At 43.0% G+C, this 12,982-nt stretch overlaps 1 protein-coding gene across 1 annotated transcript in view; it reads right to left on the reverse strand.

Annotated features, from left to right (window-relative positions):
* PCTP (phosphatidylcholine transfer protein) overlaps nucleotides 1–12,982 on the reverse strand; it is a 255,791-nt gene that overhangs the window by 108,811 nt on the left and 133,998 nt on the right. Inside the window, exon 2 of the mRNA XM_035026795.1 lies at nucleotides 886–974. The gene's annotated coding sequence lies outside the window, so the exon portion shown is untranslated. The remainder of the gene's footprint in view (nucleotides 1–885; nucleotides 975–12,982) is intronic.

The raw sequence follows: 12,982 nt of genomic DNA on the forward strand, positions 1-12,982 counted from the left end.
GAAATTGCAGGCACAAATTTACAAAGCTCTCTGATAAGAAAAGTAGGACAGCTGAAAGAAAGAACAGGTTGGAGATGTATTTCTTAGACTTTCTCCCCTGGGGTCTATGCCTCAAAAGGAAAAGTCTAGGTCTTGGAATTTTGGGGGGCATAACCCAGAGAGACTGCCAAGTTGAGAATGACCACTCTTGGGGTGGGGGAAAAACTGTCTTCCATGGACACCTCCTTATGAAGTTGAGATACATCTAGGAAGATGCTTGTTTGTCTGTGATAGCTGGGAGATAGTGAGAGCATGAGAGAGACTTCCAGCTTGAGAGGAGAGGAAGGTTGCTGGAGGGGTGACAGGCAGGGTGAAACAGGAAGCTGGGATGGAGAGGACGGTGAAGAGCTATCTCTGTGGCAACCAGAACTGAGGTGAGCAGTAAGTCCAGGCACGTCATTACTCATGAGGGTAGTTATAGCCTGATATTTCCACACACTGTAGTACAGCAGCACTCTGACCATCTGGCCCAGGACACATCAGAGAGGAGTCACTCAGGGGCAGGGCAATGTTCCCAGAAGCATTGTCTTTGAAGAATAAATCCTTAATGGACAGGGTGACAGCCACGGCAGGAAGTCACTCAAATAGCAGCAAAAGGGATCAAAGAATGTGCCTTCAGGGGACCTCCTTGAATCCCCAGTGTTCCCAGCATTGACTTTTCTAATAATTGACATTCTTGCACACATCAGTGCTCAAGGATATTACCCAGTCACTTCAGTTTCCATTTTATACTACAAATTATGCACCTTTGGATCACTCACTGGAGTTTCCAGAAGATCCAAATTAGAACATTTATGTCTAACATTCTTCCCCATACCCGACATTCAAAGTAAGGCAAATACATACCAAAAAGTTTCAGCTTTAGATGGTGTCTCATTTCTAACACTGGTCCACAGCATCCAGTCATATTAAGTCATTTGGTCTTGTTTTCTCACCTGTGAATGGAAAGCAAGGTTTATTGACATTATTCCTCAGGTTTGGGGAAGTCATAATTATTACAAAGCATTCAAAGAGAAATGGGAAGACACTCCCATTCCATCCCAACGATTTCCAGGCATAATGACAAGGATAATGGCTATCTCCATTAATCTCCTTGTGCAGTAATTTATGAGAAGTATGATTTATAAAGGGCTACAGGAGTGTGAATACCAGAGGTGTGTGTTGCCAGTGCTATCTAGGTATCATCAACTGAAGAATTTGGAACTGAAATATTTTAGAAAGAAGGGGCGCCTGGGTGGCTCAGTCATTAGGTGTCTGCCTTTGGCTCAGGTTGTGATCCCAGGGTCCTGGGATCAAGCCCCACATCAGGCTCCCTGCTCGGCGGAGAACCTGCTTCTCCCTCTCCCACTCCCCCTGCTTGTGTTCCCTCTCTCGCTGTCTCTCTCTCTGTCAGATAAATAAATAAAATCTTTAAAAAAAGAAAGAAAGAAAGAAATATTTTAGAAAGAAGAGACTAGACTGGTCCATCTACTACTGAGAGTATCAGGAACACCACCTGCTTTCTATCCTCATTCAACTTTCTCAGAGAACCTTCTTCATTAGAAACAACAACGCATTTCCTAGTATAAGAAATCTGCCCTAACATTTCATTCTATTTTCCCCAAATGGGAATCATCTCTGAGCCTCACCTCTTTCCCCACAGCTCTTAGAAGCCCCTCACCATAGATGTGGAACAAAGGCCAAGGCTGAACTGACCCCCCCACCCCTGCCACGTAGGTCTGGCTCGTGCCAGGGCAATGGGAACCATCTGTAATAATGATCAGGGACAGAAACCAAGTCTGATGACAAGGAAACAAATCAACCAACCAGCGATTATTTCCCCAAATGAATTCCTGCATTTAGTTTTCCATTCCCAGAGGCTTTACTGGCCACAGAACAGAGAGGCTGATGTTTTTTCATTTCTCTCCTATGAGGGAATTTAGCAATCAGGACCAGAGCTGTGGTCTGGTGGAACAGAGTAGGTGGTGAAAGAGCATTCTTAGCAGAATGAGGATTATCTTTGATCTGCTCCCGTGGCCCACCCCCAAGATGACCCCACTTTTTGTAAACAAGGGTCATAGTCCCATCACAGTGTCAGCTTTGGGGACTGTCAGATCTCTTGTGGTAACAGTGGGATTTCGTTTCTCTAAAACTTGGAGGGAGTGAGTCTTCTGAGAGTCTGAAGATCTCATTAGAACTCAGTAGATCTAAAACGACTTTGATCGAGAATGTAACTTATCTGAGCTTGGCTCCCAAACATGTTTAGAAGCCTATATTCAGAAATACTTTCTTTTACAAGTATTTTTAACAAGCTTTTTTGCTTGTTTTCCAGGCACATTCAGTTTTCAACCTCTAAATCTTCTGAGTTTCTAAAAAGAAGATGTATCCCCCCAAGCACACACTGGAGAGAGAAAGAGCTCAGAGTTTCCTAGAGCTAGTAGGTGGCGTCACTAAGAGATGAGCTACTGAGGCAGGAGCCAGAGACCATGGGTGGCTGGGAAGAAGACAGGGTGGAACCAGCCATCCATTGCCCCAGGGTCAGATTCGAACAGGAACTGCTCCCCTTTCTCTGCTTGCAATTTTTTTCAAGGGTCACTTACATTATAAACCTGATCATTTATCAAAGAAAATAACATTTGTTATGGGAGGAAAAGCCTACAGTCTTATGGCAATGCCATAACAAAGGAGACCAAAAAATGAATGCACTGGAAAAGCCCTTTGAGTCCAGCATCTTAATTTTTGCAGACAGAATTCTGAGGTGCAGAGAGGGAAGGTGCCTTGCCCAAGGACTCAGAAGTGGAAAGCAAGATTAGATCATAGGTTGTCATTTTCTCTTCTGGCTCCATGCCCTGTCCCTTCTCAGAGCCCACTCTAGTGACCCCTAGTGGGGCTCCCCAGTGGTTTCTACCTCCATGTCTCATTCTGGAAGTTTGCCCAGCTTCTCAGTGGGGTGATGAATTGATAGTGAGATTGCTACAGGAAATGTCTCAGGGCTCAGACTCATGAACCCCAAAGGAATTCATGCCTCTCAGTCATGAGGCACCACTGGACCCTAATCAAGGAGGCAAGAGTCTAGATTAAACTATCTAGTACCAACCTCTACTAACGTTAAATTCTAAGAGGCTCAACAGCAAGAAAAGGAGAGAGAAGAAGAGGGGATGGAAGGGAGAGTGAAGAATGGCAAGAAGAGGTGAGAAAATGGAGCATAGAGGAGAAAAAACAAAGGGAAGGAAGGGATGAAAGGGGGATAACTAAATAAAAAATGGAATTGAGTGTATCTTTTTTTGTTCTTGGTTCAGGAACTCCAAAGCTGAGCAACACATGAAATCTGCTGTGTACTCCAAGGAGCAGAAACAGACTCTGGATTCACTGCATCTAGGGATCCCATTTGCATCCTGAGCAGTCAAGAGGGCCAAGTCCTTGCCATCTGAGTGCTTAGAGGAGGGTGGACAGGGTGCCCTCATTTCCCAACCTCTGACAGACTCCTCTCTGGACACTCCATTGATTCTGCTCAGGGTGCTTCCTGATCCTGATCCAAACCCAATCAGGTTTCGACCTGGAGAAAACGTTGAAGCCATGGATTTTCTTCAGAAACTTTCCAGCCAGCAGCTCTACCAGGAAGCCTCCAAGGCTATTAAATAGAAGGTATGTTAATACCCTTTGTACAGCCAGAAGCTGCCCCCAGCTTTGCTTTGCTGAAGTCTGTGGGTGTCTTTGATCTCCAAATGGCTTCCAGATCTTATGTGAGTGCTGTGAGTGGCAGCATTCAACCAGAAATACCTGTGGCCGCGTGGACAGAAATAGCTCTAGGGGCTCAGTAGCTGCTGCTCTCCCCAATTCTGACCACTGTTCACCCTCTGGCTCTAGGATACCCCAGTGCTGGTGGGCAGAGATGCCAGCTTGAGTCCCTGACCACCTCTGGATTCTGACACATCTGTGGACGTTGGACAGACTCCCAGGAAGGACCCACCATGGATCTATTTGTTTGAGGGTCTGAGAGGACCTCTGGGAAAGCAGACAGATGTGCTTTACCAGAAACAAAGTCCCAGTATCCAAAGGCACTGGGGTTTATGAGTACAGCGTCATGTCTATCTATAATTTGGATGCTTTCCCTGCGAAGAGGGATTCTACAAGTAGTAAAACAAAACAAAACTGAAAGTTCTGTTTATACTAAAAATTGCTTTGGTAAGCCTCTGACAAACTATAAAACACAGGGGAGGGAGGCATTCCTCCCATAGTGAGAACACAGATGGGAAGGCTGTGTGCAAGATTCTAATATTAAGGCCCTAAATACTGGACCTAAATTTAAAGTCTAATATTATGTGCTGCCTTAACATCAGGCGAAATCGGGAGTAGTTGCTGCCTAAGCATTTGGGTCTAAAGGTCTATTTGGGATTTACTTACTTGGGTCTTTTCAAAGTTCATGGTAGTTCCAAGGTCTGAAGTGATACTATATATATCATTAACTGGGTATTTCATTTGATTGTTCATTTTTTTTTTAAAAAAAAGAATCTGTCCTTAGAAAGAAAACTTCTCTCAGGTATATGACTGAACACAAAAATTAGTGAAAATCACTTTAAAAATTCTTAATAAGCCTCTAGATAATATTTATAATTACTAGAGTCAGGAAAAAGGTTCACTTCAGAAGAACTGGCCACAGGTCAATTGCCAGATGAAACTTACCCACCTATAAAGTTAAGACACAGTTCAGTAATGTATGGTATGTAAGTAATGGTATTTTTTAACCCAATTATTCTTTTTTTTTTTAAGATTTTATTTATTTGAGAGAGAAAGTGAGAGACAGAGAGAGCACAAGTGGCAAGAGGGGCGGAGGGAGAAGCAGGCTCCCCACTGAGCAGTGGGAAGCTGGACATGGGGCTCAATCCAGGGACTCAACCAACTGAGCCACCCAGGTGCCCGTAAACCCAATTATTTTTAAAATAATTTTTTAAAGTTTAGTAAGCTGAATCAAAAACAATCATAATTTTTAAAACAAAATTTACAAAAATGAAATGATAAAAAAATTTAATAAAACATTTTTGCTGGTGAAAGTACTACCCAACTATAAAAACATAGACACCTAAGTAGGAACATGAACAAGAAAAAATAAAAATGACTAACAAACATGGAAAAAAAAAATCAACCTCATTAGGAATCAAATGTAAAGTGAATTTATTTTTTTTTAAGATTTTATTTATTTATTTGAGAGAGAGAGGAGAGTGAGCACGCGAGAGTAAGGGGGAGAGAGAGAGTGCACACCAGAGGGAGGAGGGGCAGAGAGAGAGGGAGAAGCAGACTCCCCACTGAGCAGGGAGCCAGACACGGGACTCGATTCCAGGACCCTGAGATCATAACCTGAGCCGAAGGCAGACACTTAACCGACTGAGCCACTCAGGCGCCACTGTAAAGTGAATTTAAATGAAACACCATTTTCCTGCAAGTAAATTGGCCAAGTTTACAAAGTTACAAAGAGACTATGACGCTTAGAAATAAAAATTCAGAGATGAGCAAGTTCTAGATGATAAATAAAATTCTTAGGGTTTTGGCCATGGGCATTGGTGGCTGAACTGAGGCTCAAGGAACTTAAAATCTAGGGTAGCACTTGTCACACTTCTCCACCAAGAATCCTTAAAGATAAAGCATAAAAAATGCACAGCCTTGGGTGCTGGAGGTACAGTCATAAGCAACCTGTCTCTGTTTTGTCTTTAAAATCTCCATATAGTTACATTCTACTTCATACTCCACCTGTACTTATTTCATAATTTTTTTTAAAGGATTTTTACTTATTTATTGAGAGAGAGAGAGAATGATAGAGAGCATGACAGGGAGGAGGGTCAGAGGGAGAAGCAGGCTCCCTGCTGAGCAGGGAGCCCGATGCGGGACTCGATCCCGGGACTCCAGGATCATGACCTGAGCCGAAGGCAGTCGCTTAACCAACTGAGCCACCCAGGCGCCCCACCTGTACTTATTTCAATGTGCACTCCCCCATCGTAAATCTTCAAATAATATTTGGCTCTCTATATATGTTATTTTTTCCCCCCGCTGCTTTAAAAGTAACCCTTGATGCACCACTGAGTGCCTTAGGGAAACATTCAAATAAGGGGGCTAGGATATTGGGATCATCCAGGAGGATGGCAGAACATGAGGTAGAGAGAAAGAGTTGGAGGCAGATACCCAAACTCCGTGAATGACAGGAGATGGTCAAAAGTTAGTATCTGGAAGCACAGACAAAAGACAAATAATGGTGAAGCTGGATGGCATGAGGAACATGAATTTTTAGCTAAAAGTTTTAGACTCCGACCCACATGCTCCTTCCTCACCTGAAGGTACAAAGGAAAACAGGCAGCCTCCAATTTTGGGAACTGATGCCTTTAAGGGGAATCAGGGATCACTTGAGTTGGAGGTTGAGAAAATGTTCAGGTAAGATGTGGTTAATGGAGGAATATGAAATGAGGGCTTCATGGCAAACAATAAATACATTATTTCTGAGCTGTGTTTAAGACCACATTTCATGCCAGCTCATTAGACCAGCTGAGGGCAGAGTTACTTATCTTAATAACCAGCTGATCTTGGAGTAAGACTGATATTTCTTGTGCTTGGTGGGAAAAGGACAAGTGTCTGTAGAAAAGGTTCTCTGTCCCCTGACAGGAAGTGAGTTGAAGGAATACTCTTAAGAATACTAAGAAAGTCGGGGCAGCTGAGTGGCTCAGTCACTTAAGTGTCTGCCTTCGGCTCGGGTCATGATCCCAGGGTCCTGGGATCGAACCCCACGTTGGGCTCCCTGCTCAGCGGAGAGCCTGTTTCTCCCTCTCCTTCTGCCTGCCACTCTGCCCACTTGTGCTCTCTCTCTATCTCTCTGTCAAATAAATAAAGAAAATCTTAAAAAAAAAAAAAAAAAAGAATACTAAGAAAGTAATCGGGGAGTTTCTACAGCATACAAGTAGACAGAAAATTTTAATTCCAAACTCCATGCCAGACAGCATGATTGTGATCATTTTAGGCTGGCAAATTTTTGAAATCAGGTAAAACCAAACATCCACTTTGGTCATAAAACATCCCCAAAGAGCACCTGTAGCTTTTATATATATTCAACTTCCTGGTTTACCATTCAACATAAACCAGTTGTCTTGATCCTTCCCTAGTATTCTGAACTCCTACATTAACTGCCTTTTTGGAGGAATCTCAAACTTATAATGCCGAAATTATATTTGAACATTCTGCCAAGAACTTGATCTTCCAGTACTCCAATACACATACACACACACACACACACACACACACGATGTTCTATGGGTTCTGTTTCTCTGGAGAACCCTAAAACTTGGGGTGACAAGTGTCCCATTTGCCTTCTCAATCCCTAAGGATGGTTAAGGATCAAGGGTAAAGATATTCATTTAGCCCCCTATTTTGGGAGAGTAGAGGGTAAACATCAAACAGTTGAAAACTCAGGCTCCTTTGGGCATATTCTTTTGATTCCATGTCTTAGAATGCATTCTTAATCTTCTTTAGAAGTCTTTTTTTAAAGATTTATTTATTTGAGAGAGAGAGACAGACAGAAAGACAGCATAAGTGGGAGGGGCAGAGGGAGAGGGAAAGAGAATCTCAAGCAGACTCTGCACTGAGCGCAGAGCCTGACATGGAGCTCGATCCCATGACCCTGAGATTACAACCTGAGCTGAAACCAATTGTCGGATGCTTAACTGACTGTGCCACCAGGCACCCCTCTTTAGAAATGTTTTAAATTGCATTTCTTTCTTGGTGTCCCCACATTGCCACTGAGTGAACAAAGCGCAGGGGTTACCATTCCCTCTTTAAGAGGTCAACAGAGTAAGGCTCAGGGGATGAGGAGCCACTTAGATCCAGGTTACTAAGGCAAAAATACTCTCACAGCTTAGTTCATGTACATAAGATTATGTATGCACAAAGGCATTATAAAACCCTTAACACACAAGTTAAAAATAAGATAACCAGGATATCCTTGTTTTATACCATTGGAAATAATATAACATATCTTGAGTCCTTTTTTGCTGATTAACTTGACTCTTTTGGTATTACCAATACATGAATTTGCATCATATTAATCTATCAATGAGTTAGCCGCAAAATAATGGACATGTGTTGGATTGAGGAATACACCAGTGCTCCTGGGATGAACCAAGAGAGCAAACAGGAAATAATCTGAACAGCAGGAGGAAGCACCAAAGGTAGGTGAGCCTGGAATTTCCCCTGGAAGGGGCCTGCCTAACCCTTTTGCCTTAAGAGAAATGTCACATTAACATCAGAGCCTGGGAGGAAACAGGCCACAGCTGAGAGAGGCGACATGGGAAAGAACTGCCATTTGTTGAGTGTCATCTTTGTCCCAGACACTTTTACTTATATTCAGTTTTGATTTTCAGAACCACCTGAGTGGTTATAAAATATTACCTCTATTTTTCCAGATGGGGATGTAGACGCAAGAAGGTAAAGACTCTTATCTAAGATCACACAGTTGGTCAGTGTCATATGTGGGACTCCAACACCTCAATTCCATCCTCCTTTACTTGTCCTAATTTTGGGGGGGATAGAGGGAGTCCAACCAGCCTATGAGTGTATCTCAGGAAGGAAGCCACTGTGTAGGGGTCCTTTATTTGAAGCTACAGTTAACAGTGATACCAAGAGGGCAGAAAAAGTGAAAAATAAAGGTAGAAGCAAATGTTAGATAGGGGGAATAGGGCAGGTCTCCAAATCTGAGAAGGGTCAGAAGTGGAGATAGAAGCCAGATTAAACATGGGGGTTGAAGAAGTGAACTGAGAAATAAAAGGGGACCATGCACTAAGGGAGAGAATAGTTCTTGGATGAACATTTGTAAAGATCCTTTAGCCACAGTTAGTTTTCCTATGACCCCCTTCCTCGTCCCACAGCATGATGTGTGGCCAAACCTGCCATGTTTTAAGTTCCAGAGGTGGTTTCTTTTATTTGATCACATACTTATTTCATTAAATTCCTATCCCTTTCAGGGGGCGGAGCAAGATGGCGGAGGAGTAAGAGACCTGGATTTCGTCTCCTCTCAGGAATTCAGTTGGATAGGGATCAAACCATTCTGAACACCTACAAACTCAACAGGAGATTGAAGAAAAGAAGAGCAACAACTCTCTCATCAGAAAAGCGACCACTTTCTGGAAGGTAGGACGTGCGGAGAAGTCAATCCGAGGCGATATTCGGGAGGATAGACGGTGGGGGAGGGGCCTCCATCGGCCGCTTCTGGCAAGTGATAGAGCCGCGGAGCATAAAATCGGAACTTTTAAAAGTCTGCTCCGCCAAGGGACGTCACTCTGGTGGCTAAGCGGGGGGTGGAACCCTCGTGGGACAGTGTGGTCTCAGGACCCTCGGGGTCACAGAAAGACCGCGGGTGCCTGAGTGTGGCAGAGCTCCCAGATAACGGAGCAGGGAAGCCGGCTGCAGAGGCGGAGCCCAGGCGCGGGCTCTCAGCTCGGGGTGGCCATAAACCGTGATCCGCGGCACAGTCGGGCCCCTGCTCCTCCAGCAGGGACCCCACAAGCGGCAGATCCGGGGAGACTCACCTTCCTCCCCCGGGAGGAGCCGCGCGGGAGTGCACCGCAGGGATCTGCTGGGTTTGGAGACTCCACCCAGGGTCGGGTGCCAGAGATAAAGGCGCACGGTCGCAGGCACTGCGAGCACGGAGTGCAGCCGGAGACCGGGAAGACGGGAGTGACTGACGGCTTTTCTCTGGGGGCTCACTGAGGAGCGGGGCCCCGAGTTCTCGGCTCCTCCGGGGCGGAGATTGGGAGGCCGCCATTTTCACTCTCCGCCTCCAAAGCTGTACGGAAAGCTCGCAGGGAACAAAAGGCCCGGAGAGCAAACCCGAGCAGATGACTTAGCCGGGAGGGGGCAAGGGCGGGGCAATTCCGCCTCCGGCAGAGACATTTGGAAACCTCGGCAACAGGCCCCTCCCCAGAAGATCAGCGAGAACAGCCAGCCAAGACCAAGTTTACCGATCAATGAGAACAGCAGAACTCCAGCGCTAGGGGAATACTGCACATAGAATTCACGGCTTTTTTACCATGATTCTTTAGTCTTTTTTTTTTTTTTAAAGATTTTATTTATTTATTTGAGAGAGAGAGAGCACATGAGAGGGGGGAGGGTCAGAGGGAGAAGCAGACTCCCCGCTGAGGAGGGAGCCTGATGCGGGACTCGATCCCGGGACTCCAGGATCATGACCTGAGCCAAAGGCAGTCGCTTAACCAACTGAGCCACCCAGGCGCCCGATTCTTTAGTCTTTTAAAGTTAATTTTTTTTAACTGTCTTTTTGTCTTTTTATTTCTTTTTGAATTTTTCTTTTTCCCTTTTTCTACCAACATCTTATCAATCCCTTTTTAAAAAAAAAAACATTTTTATTTTTCATTTTTAGAGTCATATTCTATCCCTTCATAGTAGTTACCCTTATTTTTGGCTTATATATATAAGTTGTTCTCTCTTTAAAATTTTGAGATAGTTTCTTCTAACAGATTAAAATATACCCTAAATCTCTAGTATATGGTGTTTTCTATTCCCCTGCCTGATCACATCCTCTCCCCCCCCTTTTTTTTTTCTCTTTTTCTTTTTTCTTTTTTTAAAATCCTCTTCTTTCTTTTTTCAAACAACTTCTTATTAATTCCTTTTACAACATTTTTTATAATTTCCATTTTTACAGTCATATTCCATCCCCTCATCATATCAACCCTTATTTTTGTACATATATAAGTTTTTCTTTCTTTAAAATTTTGGGAGGCACTTTCTTCTAAAAGACCAAAATACACCCCAAATCTAGTGTGTGGCAATGATCTATATACCATATAGATCATATTTGATCACATTCTGGTTTTTCTTTTGTTGTTGTTGTTTTGTTTTGTTTGTTTTTGTTTTTATCTTTATCTTTTTCTTTTTTTTCTTTTTCTTTTTTCTCTCTTTCCCTTTCTTATCCCACTGCTTCAGGTCTTTTCTGATTTGTTTAGAGTATATTTTCTGGGGACGTGGTTACTCTGCTAGCATTTTGTTCTCTCATTCATCTATTCTCCTCTGCACAAAATGACAAGACGGAAAAAATCACCTCAACAAAAAGAACAAGAGGTAGTACCGACTGCCAGGGACCTACTCAATACGGACATTAGTACGATGTCAGATCTAGAGTTCAGAATCATCACTTTAAAGATACTAGCTGGGCTTGAAAAAAATATGGAAGTTATTAGAGAAACCCTTTCTGGAGAAGTAAAAGAGCTAAAATCCAACCAAGTAGAAATCAAAAAGGCTATTAATGAGGTGCAATCAAAAATGGGGGCGCTAAGTGCTAGAATAAATGAGGCAGAAAAGAGAATCAGTAATATAGAAGATGAAATGATGGAAAATAAAGAAGCTGAGAAAAAGAGAGATAAACAACTACTGGATCACGAGGGCAGAATTCGAGAGATAAGCGATACCATAAGACGAAACAACATTAGAATAATTGGGATCCCAGAGGCAGAAGAAAGAGAGAGAGGGCCAGAAGGTATAATGGAGCAAATTATAGCAGAAAACTTCCCTAATTTGGGGAAAGAAACAGGCATGAAAATCCAGGAAGCACAGAGAACCCCTCTCAAAATCAATAAAAGAAGGTCAACTCCCCGACATCTAATAGTAAAACTTACGAGTCTCATAGACAAAGAGAAAATCCTGAAAGCAGCTCGGGAGAAGAGATATGTAACCTACAAGGGTAGAAACATTAGATTGGCAACAGACCTATCCACAGAGACCTGGCAGGCCAGAAAGGACTGGCAGGATATAGTCAGAGCACTAAATGAGAAAAATATGCAGCCAAGAATACTCTATCCAGCTAGGCTGTCATTGAAAATTGAAGGAGAGATAAAAAGCTTCCAGGACAAACAAAAACTAAAGGAATTTGCAAACACAAAACCAGCCCTACAGGAAATCTTGAAAGGGGTCCTCTAAGCAAAGAGAGACCCTAAAAGCAACATAGACCAGAAAGGAACACAGACAATATACGGTAACAGTCACCTTACAGGCAATACAATGGCACTAAATTCCTATCTTTCAATAGTTACCCTGAATGTAAATGGGCTCAATGCCCCAATCAAAAGACACAGGCTATCAGACTGGATTAAAAAACAAGACCCATCGATATGCTGTCTGCAAGAGACTCATTTTAGACCCAAAGCCACCCCCAGATTGAAAGTGAGGGGGTGGAAAACCATTTACCATGCTAATGGACACCAAAAGAAAGCTGGGGTGGCAATCCTTATATCAGACAAATTAGATTTTAAACCAAAGACTGTAATAAGAGATGAGGAAGGACACTATATCATACTTAAAGGATCTATCCAACAAGAAGATCTAACAATTGTAAATATCTATGCCCCTAACATGGGAGCAGCCAATTATATAAGGCAATTAATAACAAAAGCAAAGAAACACATCGACAACAATACAATAATAGTGGGGGACTTTAACATCCCCCTCACTGAAATGGACAGATCGTCTAAGCAAAAGATCAACAAGGAAATAAAGACTTTAAATGACACACTGGACCAAAGGGACTTCACAGACATATTCAGAACATTCCACCCCAAAGCAACGGAATACACATTCTTCTCTAGTGCCCATGGAATATTCTCCAGAATAGATCACATCCTAGGTCATAAATCAGGTCTCAACCGGTACCAAAAGATTGGGATCATTCCCTGCCTATTTTCAGACCACAATGCTTTGAAACTAGAACTCAATCACAAGAGGAAAGTCGGAAAGAACTCAAATACATGGAGGCTAAAGAGCATCCTACTGAAGAATGAATGGGTCAACCAGGAAATTAAAGAAGAACTAAAAAAATACATGGAAACCAATGAAAATGAAAACACAACTGTTCAAAATCTTTGGGATGCAGCAAAGGCAGTCCTAAGAGGAAAGTATATAGCAATACAAGCCTTTCTCAAGAAAC

Source organism: Mirounga leonina, unplaced genomic scaffold, assembly GCF_011800145.1.
Source record: "Mirounga leonina isolate KUSES-001 unplaced genomic scaffold, KU_Mleo_1.0 Mir_200, whole genome shotgun sequence".
Taxonomy (NCBI): domain Eukaryota; kingdom Metazoa; phylum Chordata; class Mammalia; order Carnivora; family Phocidae; genus Mirounga; species Mirounga leonina.